The sequence below is a fragment of the Ornithorhynchus anatinus genome, chromosome 1, assembly GCF_004115215.2.
Source record: "Ornithorhynchus anatinus isolate Pmale09 chromosome 1, mOrnAna1.pri.v4, whole genome shotgun sequence".
NCBI lineage: Eukaryota > Metazoa > Chordata > Mammalia > Monotremata > Ornithorhynchidae > Ornithorhynchus > Ornithorhynchus anatinus.
In genome coordinates, this window is record NC_041728.1 from 142,420,677 (window position 1) to 142,434,192 (window position 13,516).

At 44.7% G+C, this 13,516-nt stretch overlaps 1 protein-coding gene across 7 annotated transcripts in view; it reads right to left on the bottom strand.

The window, feature by feature from the left end:
* TBL1XR1 (TBL1X receptor 1) overlaps window positions 1–13,516 on the bottom strand; it is a 200,647-nt gene that overhangs the window by 138,275 nt on the left and 48,856 nt on the right. The window contains exon 3 of one of the 7 annotated variants that reach the window (XM_039913132.1): window positions 8,494–8,547. The exons of the other annotated variants lie outside the window; for them this stretch is intronic. The gene's annotated coding sequence lies outside the window, so the exon portion shown is untranslated. The remainder of the gene's footprint in view (window positions 1–8,493; window positions 8,548–13,516) is intronic. 7 annotated transcript variants of the gene reach the window in all.

Genomic DNA, 13,516 nt, shown 5'->3' on the forward strand with positions numbered 1-13,516 from the left:
TCAATGAATACTGCCAACTATTCGTATAGTGTAACCTTGCACATCTTATTCAGAAAAAAGCCACTTTTATTGCTAACCATCAATCGATGGTGCTTACTGAGCTTGCCCTATAGCAGAGTGCTAAGCAGACAGTACATATGGGAAGCAGTGTGGCTCAGTGAAAAGAGCACGGGCTTGGGAGTCAGAGGTCATGGGTTTGAATCCTGGCTCTGCCACTTGTCAACTGTGTGACTGTGGGCAAGTCATTTAACTTATTTGTGCCTCAGTTGCCTCATCTGCAAAATGAGGATTAAGACTGTGAGCCTCATGTGGGACAATCTGATTACCCTGCCTCTCCCCCAGTGCTTAGAACAGTGCTCTGCACATAGTAAGGGCTTAACAAATGCCAACATTATTATTATTACATTTGGTAGACACAATTCCTGCCCGAGGTGCTAGCGGGGGAGACAGGCTTTAGAAGGAATTACAGTTAGAAGCAACTGAGTATAAGGATATAGACGTATGTGCTGTGAGCCTGGGGGAGTGGGCGAGCGGGAGTACCGAAGTGGTTGGGGGTGAGCCTCGGTGTATGGGAGAGGCAGTGTGGGGGTTGGGAGGGAAGGGGCAATGAGTGCTTACACTAGGAAGGCTTCCCAGAGGAGATATGGTTTTAGTAGAGCTTGGAAGATGGCGGAGAGCGCTGTTCTGACAGGGGAAGGAGTTTGTTTCTATGCCACGGTGTTAGGTGAAGCAGAGGGTGGGTGGGGGTGGGTACACTTACATGGGGGAGATGGACAATGAAGCTAAACAGGTCCACCAAACAGCCTCGCTGCCCAGTCTACAGCTGGGGGGGACTGAAGCTGCCTGTTACTGCCCCATAAAAGAGCAGCCAGGCTGTAAAGGGTGAGCTGTCTCTACACACGCCAGTTTGTGAGCTGTCTCTACACATGCCATTTTATGTGTGCATGTCACAGGGAACGACATGGAGGGAGGGACAGGAGATGAGAGGTAACCACTCACATGAAGGCCTCAGTGACGCCTCTGGGAGCCTTTTGTTGCCACCTCAACGTTGTAATGATAATATGATAATGATATTAACATTTTTAAACCCTTACTATGGCCCAAGCACTGTACTAAGCATTGAGATAGACGCAAGGTAATCAGGACACTCCCTGTCCCACAGGGGGCTTTGCAGTTTGAGTGGGAGGGAAAACGTGCATGGAATCCCCATTCTACAGATGAGGAAACTGAGACATGGAGAAGTGAAGTTATCTGCCCAAGTGATCCAGTGGGCAAGTGGAGGAGCGGGGATTAAAACCAACTCCTCTGACTCCAAGGCTTGGGCGATTTCTGTAAGGTCGCCTCCCAAATCTTCAGGCACCCGAACATTTTTTATGGGCTTTAAGGCCAAAGCCAACATTGGCTCACTTTTACAGACTGTCCACAGTCACTCCTTCCCTAAGTTTCCCCAGAGCAGGTCAGTCGGTCAGTCAACAGGACTTAGCAAGTGCTTATTGTGTGCAAAGCACTGTACCAATCGCTTGGGAGAGTACGTTAGAACAATATAAGAGACACATTCCCACCCCACAACGAGCTTACAGTCTAGAGGGGGAGAGAGCAGAGTCTTGAGGGGGACAGAGCAGACCCGGGATCCCTCAGTGACAGAGGCAGGCTGGGGTTGCGTGCCACAGACATCTGTTAACAAATCAAGGTTGTTGGTCGAGCAGATGGCGGACCGGTGATAAGATGAAAATTGTACTCACGAACTCTTGGATACTATAGACTGGGTAGTCTCAGAAAAGGACAGACTAAAATACAGACTGACCTTGCTGCTTACTTGTAGTGACCTCCTCGATCAACTGTTTAATGGTTCACTGCCTAAGTGAACCACAATACCACAAATAGCAAACAATTCAATTCTACAGCATTTCTTCGAAAGGTTGAGTGTCCTTTGGCTTGGCATAGAAGGGTGGACAGGGCCATTATATTTCAAAGAGTAGCAGATGGAGTACTCTAGACTGTAAGCTCCTTTAGGCTGTAAGCACCTCGTGGGCATGGAATATATGTCCATTTATTGTTAAACTCATTCATTCAATCAGATTTACTGAGCGCTTAATGTGCTGAACACTGTCCTAAGTGCTTGGGAAAGTACGATACAACAATGAACAGTGATCCATTCCCTTGTATTCTTCCAAGCACTTACTACAGTGATCTGCACACAGTACGCACGCAATAAATATGACAATGAATGAGGGAGAAGACTGGGGAGAGATGGGCAGGGACAGAGGGATCCAGTATTCAATCAAAGAATGGTATTTATTGCCTGTGTACTGTGTACAGAGCACTGTACTAAACGCTTAGAGTACGATTTAACAGAATGGGTAGGCAGGATCACTTCCTTCACAGAGCTTGGTCTGTTCACAATTAAGCGACTGCACACCTCTGATATTGCAAGGGCAGGTTCTCATTTGCCTTTCCTCCAGATTTTCTTGGTTTAGGTTTAACTTCTACTTCGTCTTTTTTGTTTTAATGTCCATTCCCACCATAGACTGCTAGCTTTCCCAAACTTAGTACAGCGTGGCTCAGTGGAAAGAGCCTGGGCTTCGGAGTCAGAGGTCATGGGTTTGAATCCCGGCTCTGCCACTTGTCAGCTGTGTGACTGTGGGCAAGTCACTTAACTTCTCTGTGCCTCAGTTACCTCATCTGTAAAATGGGGATTAACTGTGAGCCTCACTTGGGACAACCTGATTACCCTGTATCTACCCCAGCGCTTAGAACAGTGCTCTGCACATAGTAAGCGCTTAACAAATACCAACATTATTATTATTATTATTACAGTGCTCAGCCCATAGTAAGCACTCAAATACCATTGAATGATTGTTTTACTTTTCCCCCGGTTTTAGCAAAGAAATAAAAACGGCTTCCTCCGGCTGGGCAACCTTGAATACAATTGACTTGAGTTCCCTACCAAATAATGACATAAAACTGAGAAAAACTGCTACGGTCTTAGTTACTCTGTTGCGAGACCACAGACCGTATCCACACTCCTTGCCACTCATGCCATGCCTTTCAGTGGGCGCAGCTGAGAAAGAGGACCCAGGCATGCGTGGGCACGGCAATCACAGGGGATGAAGACTCAAGCAATCGATACTACTTACTGATGTTACACCACAGTGCCCCTCCTCCCCTCCCCATTCCCCCTACTCCCTCCCTCTGCTCTACCCCCTTCCCCTCCTCACAGCACTTGTGTATATCTGTACATATTATCCTATTTTATTAATGCCGTGAACATATCTATAATTCTATTTATCTATTTTGATGCTATTGACACTTGTACACTTGTTTGGCTGTCTGTCTCCCCCTTATAGACTGTGAACCCATTGCTGGGCAGGACTGCCTCTGTTGCCGAACTGTACATTCCAAGGACTTAGTACAGTGTTCTGCACATAGAAAGCGCTCAATAAATACAACTGAATGACTGAACCACTAGCACCGCAATCAACTCTATCGTTCCTGTTCTAGGTTCTGAAGTTTTCATACCTGGACAGAGGCTCACCAAGGGTGGTGATGAAAGTGAAGCTGCTGCTGATGGAGTCTCTCCATCATCATCCTCCTCCTCCTCCAGTCAAGTCCTCTGAACCACAGCAAATCCTATTCAGGTCTCAGGCTCCAAAGGAGACAGCAGTGCTATTCAGCAGCACCCTGAGTGTCCCCAGCAGCCACAGGGAGCAAAGGAAGGGAGCAGGAAACACAAACGGCTGCATCTTCATGGTCACAGTGCTGTCATTCTAGGGCACCGACTCATATATGCTCGTTTGCCATCCGCAGCGGCATCTCTGAACGGAAAAGGTTCAGATATCACACACACACACAAAATGTTTGGACTGTCTCATCTGCACCTTAGGTGTCCCCAGGCTGGTTGATTCTGTGGCCGGGGCCTGAGCCCCTTCACGCGTTCAGAATCCAACAACTGTAATAAGATATGGACTGAAGCAAGGAGAGAAAGAGCCCAAGAATTTTAACAACAGGTTTAAACTCCTTACGGCTTTTTGTTTTACAATTCATAGCACCCTGTCCACCACCCCCATGAATGGTTCTGTTTAGCAGATCTTTCTACCACCACTACATATTTTTTTCTTGTCTGAAAACTCAACTAAGTAAATCCTAATAAAACAACATGGAAGAAATGAGCTTCAGCGGTCATCTAGTCTATACCCCTGCCTTCAGGTAGGATCACACCAAATTATCTCAGACAGAATACCTGGCGGCCTAGTGGAAAGATCACCAGAATGAGAGCCAGAGAACTGGGTTTTAAATCCTCTCTCTGCCCCTTAAATCCTATTTCTGCCCCTTGCCTGCTGTGTGACCTTGGGAAAGTCACTTAACTTCTCTGTGCCTCAACTTTCCTATCTGTACCATGGGGATTCAATACCTTAGCCCCTTGAGGGGCAGGGACTATATTCAAGCTAATTATCTTGTATTTACCTCAGAGCACACTACTGTACTTGGCAAAGGTTAAGCTCTTAAAACACATAACACCATGATTATTATTTAAATTCCTCAATAAGGGAATTTCAAATCTAACTATTTCAACGTTCAGGGAATTCTTTATATTTAAATTTGTATCTCTTTGTGTTGTTCTAAGAGCTGGTGAAGGATGATGGATTACCAGTTTCATTTCACTGCTCTTTGGGTCTGATGAGTGTTTGACTATAGCAGGAAGGAGTCCATTAATGAACTTCAAGCCACCCTTGTTTATAAATTTCAGTTTTGCTTACTCTATCACTGCATTACATTTCTGACTTGTGATCTGTTTACGAGCTTCACAGATGCACAGTCACTGTACTATACAATAAACAATATGTTTACTCTTTCTAATTTCTAAACTCTTCTGGTGGCGCTGATACATGGATGGAACAGTTGCATGAGATAGTGAGCCATAGCATTAAACCATGTTGTGCCACACGACCAGCAGCGGCTCGGTGGAAAGAGCCTGGGCTCGGGAGTCAGAGGTCATGGGTTCTAATCCCGGCTCCACCATTTGTCAGCTATGTGACCTTGGGAAAGTCACTTCATTTCTCTGTGCCTCAGTTACTTCATCTGTAAAATGGGGATTAAGACTGTGAGTTAAGACTGTGAGCCCCATGTGGGACAACCTGATCACCTTGTATCCCCCCAGCACTTGGAACAGTGCTTTGCACATAGTAAGCACTTAACAAATGCCATCATTAATTAATTAATAACCAGAAAGAAATAGCTTTATCAGTGTCTGCCAAGTCCTTGAACAAAGTGGACTATTAAAATGCCCAGGTAATCCACTCACAAACTAGGCGAATAGGGAAAGTAAAGTGTTGAGCAATCAGTGTATTTATTGAGCTCCTGCTGTGTGCAGAACACTGTACTAAGCACTTGGGAGAGTACAATATAGAGGAAGTAGTGGATATAATCCCTGTCCACAAGGAGCTCACAGTCTACGGGGGGAAACAAAGACTGAAATACACTTAGGATAGGGGAAAAGTAGAGTATAAAAATAGTTACATAAGTACTGTGGGACTCGTGTATCACAAAAAGAACACAACTCCACCAAGTAAAATGTAGTTGTAGTTACAATGACAGCAGGACAGAATCAATACTGTTTTGCTTTTCAGACAAAGACAAAAAGGGGAGAAAAGAAGTGCAAAAAACCCACTAAATTCAAGAATTTACACATTTCAAAATTTTATACAATAAACATTGTTTCTAGTTTTCTCAAACTAGCCCCTTCACTTTGCCACAGCACAACCTACAGAGTGGGTTAACTAGAGAGGATGTAAAATATAGCTGGAGGTCTTTAAAACAAGATGTCATGAGATAGGCAAGTTGAGGGCTTCCTAACTGGTCAGCTAAACTATACTGGTGTGACTGAGCTTTCAATCACACCCCTAAATTTAATATCCCCATAAATGCTTGGAGATGCTCTCATGTTCTGGAGGGGACCTACACGTAGACTGCACCATCCATGACACTGACTTCCAAAAGAGCACAACTCTCCCTGAAAATCCTTAGAAATCACTGACCGTCTCCCACTTTTTCAGGACCTCCTTTAGGTGCGTTCCTTTAAATTCAGAGATTGTAAAAAGTCTGACATTTCAGGCTTCATCTGCTCTTACGGTGAGTGAAACAGTCACTGAATGCTGGGCTACCATACCCCAGTCCCCAAAGCCCTCCTCCAGGCTTTCCCAGGGGCTATCCCGAGTACCTTAGTACCCCACCAAGGGAGGGTACCAAGAGGCGGCCTGTCTCAGGATTGGGCACCACCCAACCCTCTTGGAAGATGGCACCAACTGGGCTGGCACAGCCTCTGGTCGCTGTAGGCAGGGAATGTGTCTGTTATATTGTACTCACCCGAGCTCTGCACACGGAAACCACTCACTAAATGCGACTGGTTCACTGGCGTGAGGCCGAGATTTTAGATTTTGAATACTAAAGGTAATTTTGAATCAGGCATAAAAAGTTTTCTGAGAAGGGGTGGGTGGGGGTGTGTGTATATGCACGTACACTATCAGAATTTGCAAATTTTTTTTAAACCATTAAAAGATGCATATTTATGTACATTCAAATGTACATTGTTGTCATTGAATAAGGAAACTCTATTAATATACTATCAGTTCTGTGAGCACACGTGCCATTTCCACTATAATTATAGATATGGTAGGACACCTAGCTACTAAGGTCATCCTGAAGGAGTATGAAACACCTCAGTACGTGATCTCCAGTATATAAACAAGGAAGCCTGAGACTAACTGAAAAATTGACTTGCTCCTCCACAAGCCAGAAGGAGCACACCTGAAGTAAAGTCGAATGTTCCTCAGATCCAATAATATTTTCAATTTTTTTTAATACACTGCTTCCTTTTCCAGAAGTCTACTGGAACTCAAAAATCTACTAATGTAAAAACTGCAAGCCCTGGAAAGCCTGAGCCTCAGCCAGGAATCCCACCACATCCTCCTGTTTCCCCCATACCAGTCAGGCTCAGCGCCTTCCCTCGCTCTCAGCTGGGCCAGGCTCAGGCTTGGCGGGTCTAGCCAAGCCCATGACTTAGTGGGGTATCTACTACTATCTACTGCTTCCCAATCTACAACTCAGCTCCTGGCCTCCTCCTTTCCCATTCCACGTCTCCCCTAAGAACGGACGGACGCGTCTGCTGACATCACTCACAGGGCACAATTATAGAGAAGCAGCAAGACGTAGTTGACAGGGCACGGGCCTGCAAGTCAGAAGGTCATAGGCTTTGATCCCAGCTCCACCACTTGTCTGCTGTGTGGCCTTGGGCAAGCCACTTCACTTCTCTGGGCCTCAATTACCTCATCTGTAAAAAGGGGACTATAAGTGTGAGCCCATGTGGGACAGGGATTTTGTCCGATCCTATTTGCTTGCATCCACCCCAGCGCTTAGTACAGTTTGAGAAGCAGCACTGGGTAATGGTTAGAGTACCATCCATTAGTACGTAAATTAGAAGGTGACGGATTTTAATCCTAGCTCTGCCACTTGTCTGCTGTGTGGCCTTAGGCAAGGCACTTCACTTCCCTGGGCCTCAGTTACCTCATCTGGAAAATGGGGATTAAGACTGTGAGCCCTCCGCAGAACAGGGACTGTGTCTGACCCCATCTGCTTGCATCCACCCCAGCACTTAGTACGGTGCCGGGCACAGAGTATGTGCTTAACAAATACTATAATTATTACCTCCCTGGAAGGTCTTTTTTCCCCCCCCTTCCTTCCTCTCCCCACCCCGACCCCTTTTCTTTACACTCTTACCCCAACTTCCAGTAAGTTTTCTGTTTAACAAAACATACAAACATCTTGGATGGTCAAACAGGTGATAGATCTAGCCCTTTCATTTTGGGCCTGTTCACCAAAATTGGGACGTCTGGTCACTCGATGCAGCTGCCCAACTCTGCTCCAATCCCCTTCCCTTATCGTCTCAAGCCGTGACTTTGCAGACTGGGACTCCCCATTCGCTCAGCTTAAATACTACTGCACTCCAGCTTTCAAATGTACAGATTCCTACCACCACACAATGAAAATTTTCCATATTTCGCAGGACTTCCAGGACTGTGGCTGTTTATTAATAGGAAGCACTGTTATTGAGTTATTTAACCAAACAAGTTCACTCTGACTCACTTTCCTAGTTTTGTTCTTCATTCAGTTCTTAATTTGTAATTGAAACAATAATGGCATTTGAGTGTTTACTGTGTGCAGAACACTACTAAGTACTAGGGAGCGTTCCAAGGTGTTGGTGCATAGTTCCTGCCCACAGCGAGCTTAGAGTCTAAAAGCCCTTAAAATTAGAATTCTGATATGGGAGGAACTGTTTTAGCAGCAACAACAAATTAGGGAAATGCAACTGGGAGTCACCACTGTACACAAGCTAAAAAAAATTCCCTCCCACTTTTTCCAATGGCATTTGAAGGGCTCAAATGGACCTACACGTAAACCATTGTTCAGTATACTACAGAAGTCAGATTATTTCCTTACCTGCATCAGAAAAGAGCCCACATTTCTCTACGAGCCATGTCCTGTGAAGTCCAACTACAAAACAGTTTTGGAATATGGGCTTCAGTGATGATTCCAAACATTTCTCAATTCACTTTTCTTCACTAACCGCACCTTGCATTTAAAAAAATGAAACAACAGCACAAGTATGCTCACTATGTCTGTCTCCCCTTCAAAAACTCTCCCTGAGCTCCTTGTGGGAATGGGACATGTCAACCAAAGGGTCATATTTTTTTAAAAAAAAGATGCACCTAAATTTGCATTTCAGTGGTGCCAAGCACTTTTCTGAGCACTAGAAGAGACACAAGATAATCAAGATGGATACGGCCTCTGCCACACAGAGCTCATAGCCTTAGTACTAGGCAAGATTCAAAATACACAAACTTGTATTTCCTAAAGACAGGAAAAGAGGGAGGATGGTACAGGACTCCAGGGTGGTACCTCCAAACCATAAAAGTGGGTTGACGCCAGGGTGGTTATTCTCCAGCAAATGACCTGGGGTCGGCAAACCCTGCTCCAGGAAAATAGGCAAGGAGCAATTCAGTAAATCGTTAGGTTTCCAGAAAAAAACACTACTGGTATTTACTGAGTACTCATTGTGTGCAGACCATTGTACTAAGCGCTTGGAGAGTATAATATAATGGAGTTGGTAAACACATTCCCTGTCCACAGTGAGTTATACGGCCTAGAAGGGGAAGAAAGACTGAGTTAGGGATAGGTACCTAAGTGCTGTGGAGCTGAGGGTGGGTACAAATCCAAGTGGAAAAATGTAAAAACACATTCAAGAGACTTTTGCTACAACAATTCAAATCCATGCTGCTTCATGGATCAACCATTCCGCACTCCTAAATCATAAAAGGTAGAAAAATAAACCAACTTTGGAAAAACACATTTTTGTTCGGTGTATTCTAGGCTTCTGATAGGTGGACTTTATTCCACACAAAACTTTTTATTCACATATTCAATCACTACTTTGAAACATCATAAACTACAATGCTTTACTCACTAAATACTGTATCCACCAAAAACATCTTTTATGAAATAATGTACATCTATCCCTCAAACACACACACAAAAATCACTTTAGGAAAAAAAAAAAGTGAATCTTTTCAGAGGAAGCACCCATGCTAACCATTATACAAATTCTCAAAAGCAATAATGACCTATCAATCGAAGTTACACACTGAGCGCTCCCTGTGGGCTAAGAGCTCGGGAGAGTACAACACGATGGAGTTGGTTGACACGACCCATGCCCACAAGGAGCTCAGGGAGAGTTTTTAGAAGGGGAGACAGACATAGTGAGCATAACTGTGCTATTGGTTCAGTGCTTGCACTGGGGCAGATGCAAAATAATCAGACCCCATGTCACAGGTCACACATAGTCCCTGATCCACCTAGGATGGAGTAGGGTTTAATAGCTATTTTACAGATTAGGAAACTGAGGACCAGAGAGGTTAAGTAATCTGTCCAAGGTCACATGGCAGACAAGTGGCAGAGCTGGAATTAGAACGCAGGTCCTCGGACTTCAAGGCTCGTGCTCTATCCACTAGGCCGTGCTGCTTCCCCGTTAAATAAGACTCCTTTCTCCAGGGTACAACTGGAGGAAAGTCAGATATGTTCAGTAGGGGGCGGACTGAAAGCCTACCGGTAGGTTAATGTGCACTTTTCAATGTGGAATACGTTTAATTAAAAAAAGGGAAATGTGGAGACGATGAGCCATTCTGAGAATTGCCAAGAATTTGTCCATACACGCCTCTCGAGAGCAGACCAGTGAACTTGGACTTACATAGCTCATTTGTCCTTAGACATCTTCTTCAGGACAGATTCATTCTGCTTCCTAGACGTGCACCAAATCTGTGTTATACCTTACATTCCCAATTATCTTGTGGTGGTCCTAACTGCCTGCTCAAGTCCTTGTAACTGCCGAGCCCGCTTTGGAGATCAGTTAACTTGATTAAGAAGTAGAGGCCTAAATGCATGTTTCTGAGATGAAACCAAAGATCCACTCACATTCTGCTACCTGTGATAATTCTGTGGATAATTCTGAGCTCACCAACTCAGCTCAAGAGAGGCTGTCTCTCTCCTGCTCTCAGGCTCCCAAATACTAGGATCTAAACTGTCTTCTGACATTACCAGTTCCTTGTGAATGTAAATGACTTACCTCTATTTTGTAAAGCACAGGTTTCATTGTTCCGATTCCTGGAGGCTTACTGACAAAGCTACTAGACTGTGCCTGGAGTTTATGTCCTGTTAGCTCAGCACGTTAAATACTTGCTGGAAAGATGCCCGATCCTTTGTTATTTTCCTTTCCTGTTCTCCCCACTCCCTCCTCTCTCCTAACCTACCCTGAATTGCTTTTAAAATTTGATTTGACAAATGAGATCCTAGAAAGGTGAAACCCCGCACAAACAACCTGGCTCTTGGAAGAGGAGTGATTTAACATGTCTTGGCTATATTTTCTTTGGAAGATCTAACTTCTGAAAGACTACTATGTAATGCCCCACTGCGTTCTTTTTAAAACACCTTTTTTTAAGGGTATTTGTTAAGCACTTACTATGTTCCAGGGACTGTTCTGAGCACTGGGATAGATAAAAGCTAATCAGGTGGGAAACAGTTCATGTCCCACTTAGGCATCAGTCTTAATCCCCATTTTACAGAGAAGGTAACTGAGGAACAGAGAAATCAGTACAGAGAAGATAGTAATTTATCCAAGATCACAGCAGGTAAGTGGCAAATGGGATTAGAACCCAGGTCCTCTTACTCCCAAGCCCGTGCTCTTTCCACTAGGCTACACTGTTTCCCTTGCATCTTCTACGCAGCGATAGAAAATTGGATTGTAAATACTCTGGGTGTGAAAACCAGCCTAAATTTAAACCAAACGCTCTCCAGAAAAATGGCAGAGAATGTCTGGAATGGGAACAACCCAGAAGCACGCAGTCAAGCTCACTAGAAAGCTAAAAATATAGCAGTAGCACTAGAAAATAAACTGTCGATTATAATAAGTACGCATTATGTTTGCTTTCATTAGGCTACAGCAGTGCAAGTGGGATAACTAATCTCATGTGTTTTCTGTGGCTCAAGTTTGCCTAATGCTTTCAATGTTCTTATGTTCTTCTGTGACATCAAAGCTACAATTGGGAATCACTGCCCAAGTCATGCTGTGATAAAATAGCATCGTTCATGGCAGAAATCGTGTAGGCAGGCAGGAACATGGGACACACATCTTTTGTGTGTGTCCTCATATGCCCTGATGTGAATGACAGAGCGGGCAAAGGGGCTGCAATACTTTAAGGCCACCGGTAGCCAGCCATTCCACTCCAAGAGGCTAGCAAGGAAAGATGAAGCTGTGAGCTTGGCTCCCAGGGCCTTCAGGGCAGGGAATTTACCTTAAGGTCTTTCTCCCCCTCCAGACTGTGAGCTGTTTATGGGCAGGGAATGTGTCTATCAACTCCCTTGCAATATACTCACCCAAAGGCTTAGTACATGGATCAGCACACTAAGCACTCAATCTTATTTACTGAGCGCTTACTGTGTGCAGAGTACCAAGTCCTTGGAGGAGAATAAAATAACAATACAACAAGAGTTGGTAGAACATTCCCTGTCCACGAGGAGCTTACAGTCTAGAGAGGGAGACAGACATTAACGCAAATGAATTATGGGCGTGTATGTAAGTACTGTGATCTACGGGAGGGGCGAATAAAGGGGGCAAATTCAAGTGCAAGGACGATGAAGTAGGGAGTGGGGGAGGAGAAAATGAAGGCTTAGTCAGGGAAGGCTTCTTGGAGGAGCTGTGCCTTCAATAGGCTGTGAAGCGAGGGGCGAGTAATTGTCTATCAGATACGAAAAGGGATGGCATTCCATGCCAGAGGCTGGACGAGGGTGAGAGGTCACCAGTGAGATAGACAAGACTGAGGTACAGACTTTAGAGTAGCTCAGTGTGGAGGCTGAGTGTAAGACGGAGAGGCAAGGTGAATGTACGCTTTAAAGTCAATGGTGAGGAGTTTCTGTTTGATGCTGCAGGTGGCAGAGGAATGGGGAAAACACGGACTGAGCATTTCTATCGAAAAATGATCCAGGCAGCAGAGTAAAGTATGGGCTGGAGTAGGGAGAGGCAGAAGGCAGGGAGGTCAGCAAGGAGGCTGAGACAGTCATCATGGTGGGATAGGATAAGTGGTTGGATTAACGTGATAGAAGTTTGGATGGAGAGGATTTTAGCGATATTGTGAAGGTTTAACCGACAGACTGAATATGTTGGTTGAATGAGGGAGATGAGTTGAGGATAAGTCCAGGCTTCCGGTCTTGTGAGATAAGAAGGATGGTGGTACTGTCTACAGTGATGGGAAAATCATAGAGAGGGCAGGATTTGGTAGATAAGGAGTTCTGCTTTGGTCATGTTAAATCCAATAAATAAATCAATGCAACTGATTGCTGGATTGACAGAGGGCACATATCTATATCGAAGGAAAAGGAGTGAGAGGTAAGTATCCGGGGGACCTTAAGATACTCCAGATGACTTTATTCATTTAGTAACAAGAAGTGGACCTGGAGCAGCCAAAGGGGAACTCCACAAGACTACTCAACCGGAGGTAGAAAACAGCACTGCACAGTGAACCATTTTAAAGACATTCAGGGAAACTTGATGAACCAATCGACTGGACCAGTTTACAAAGGGCACTGCATGTAGAAAACGGGCAGCTTCACAGATATTATAGGGTGTGAAGTCCACATAATACAAGGGCCATATAGGTGGGGTTAGTCTTTGTGTTCTCTCTGACATGTCCACCAATTCTGTTGCATTTTACTCTCCCAAGTGCCTAGTTCGGTGTCCTGTATACAGAAATCACTCATTAAATATCACTGATTGATTGTTCCAGGCAGATGCCAATGATAATGAATGCCATTTCACCTATGGATGTGTCTAAGTTGGTACATTCACAGCTGACTGTTCCAAACACACCATGTATCCATAAAGAATGTCCTTTGCTGTGCCAACAAGATTGCCATT